The following is a 1,941-nucleotide window of genomic DNA, read 5'->3' on the forward strand; positions in this document are numbered from 1 at the left end:
ACAAGCTGCTCAGTAAACATTATACCTCTAAATTTGAAGCCTAGTACTTTTAGCTTTACATGGGACAAACCTGGAGGAGCTATGTTGTCCCACACTCACCATGAATGTATGATGGCCAGTCCAATATTTGGCTACACACCTCTTTAAAGCATTTTATCAAATCTCAAATATAAATACATTTAACAACAAGTTTTAACTCCAAAATGTTTTATTGTTTTAATTAAATCACATGTTATTTTAAATGTAAAATAATATGTTTTAGCTATCCATAACTTATTGACAAAAAGTTTGTTAGTTTTATGTTTTCTGTAGATTTTAAACTTCTATTTTTAGTTGTCATAGAGGTGTTTTTCTCACTGTGGATGGATGTGGGTTTTATAGACTGCACTGTTTCTTATATTGTTGCTAAAAAGATGTCAGTGAAGTTGTATTCTGCTTTTAACTTGTTAATCTACCTGAATTTGCACCGGGAGTATGTGAGAGAGAGATATATGGGTGTGTGAATGCTCTGAAAGACAAGTAGTGCCTATTTCCTAAAATTGTAACTTGAGGACTTTTCTTTTACATGTAAACCACTAGACTGTTATGTCATATTATTGGGGAGTACAGGTTTAATAGAGACAATCAGAAAAGTTGTGGGACCCAGTGTTAACTGTCTTTAAAACTCTTTCTGGAGATCTACAGGTCTCTGCTAAAGTATTTGTGTTTGTACAAAATTACACAACATCTGCCCAAATATAATAATGGCTAAACTAGAGTTATTGAGACTTACATTGAAATTTGAGATCTTTCACATTGCAAGTCTCAAAAATTTCCAGTTTAGCAGTTTATTTTGTATATCCAAGAATAATATGAAATCTGTCAAACACTAAAAATATGTTAGTTTCTGTGAGCAAAACTAGTGTTGTATAGATAATAAAATAATTACATTAATACCCAAATTACAGTTGAAATCTTTTTCTTTCATAATTCTTTGCACAGTTCTGTTTGTATTTTCTGTCTTGTTTTAGATAGACAGTACGTATGTTTAAATGCATTGTGGTGGCTACATAAGTGGAGGATTTTTCACAGCTTTGTATTTATGTTGACTTGTGGAGATCCCTTTTAACAAATAAATATCCAATATGACAAATTGACTTATGTTTTTGTATTAACATCTATATTTATATAGTTTTTCTTTTGTTAATGTATGTCTGTGAGGGAGACCTTGGTTTCTGTACATCTGAGCTTTCTGTTGGATCAACAGAAAGTCACGGTTCAGTGACTGTTTGAAATGAGGTCATCAACTTCACTGTCCCATCTAAGCCTGCTCCTGTTCTCATAATGAAACAAAAACTGCAACCTGCACAAAACAGGCAGTCATGGGTACAGAGTTCATACTGTAAGTATGTGGAAGAACCCTGTCATGAAATAGATAAATGTCTTTTAGGAGACCAAGTGCCATTGTTTAGTTTTAGGCAACTAATTAATGGCAACTGCACTATTGTTGATCATATTGTTAGAGCAGCCTGTGATACTGGAAAAATTAATCGTAAGTTATCCCACTTGTACCATAATTACAGTAGGCCAGCTCTTGGTGTAGCTTGCCAATTCGCCTTGAAACAGAAATCAGAATCTTCAAAGATAGGCCTACAGGTGTTGCACCCTATAAACCGTAGAAGTAAATTAGGCTACTATTAGGCCTATTGGTGGCAAAGGAATCCACAAAACAGGAACTGGGCCTGTTATTTATTTTTATTTTTTTGCTGGCCCTTATTCCCCTAGGTCCGCACAGATTAAAGCGGGACAAATCCTGAGTCCTTTGTTTATTTTTGCTTACTCAGGTAAAACCCCCAGTCAGGTGCCCTGTCCCGGGACGTCACTTCCCACAGAGGTCCGAAACTTTTCCATCCGGACGGCAGCAGCTCGCGGAGGGAGGAAGGAGGAGGTGTAACCCGAGGC

This window comes from Boleophthalmus pectinirostris, unplaced genomic scaffold, assembly GCF_026225935.1.
Source record: "Boleophthalmus pectinirostris isolate CB_2022bp ecotype Guang Dong unplaced genomic scaffold, ASM2622593v1 HiC_scaffold_22, whole genome shotgun sequence".
NCBI lineage: Eukaryota > Metazoa > Chordata > Actinopteri > Gobiiformes > Gobiidae > Boleophthalmus > Boleophthalmus pectinirostris.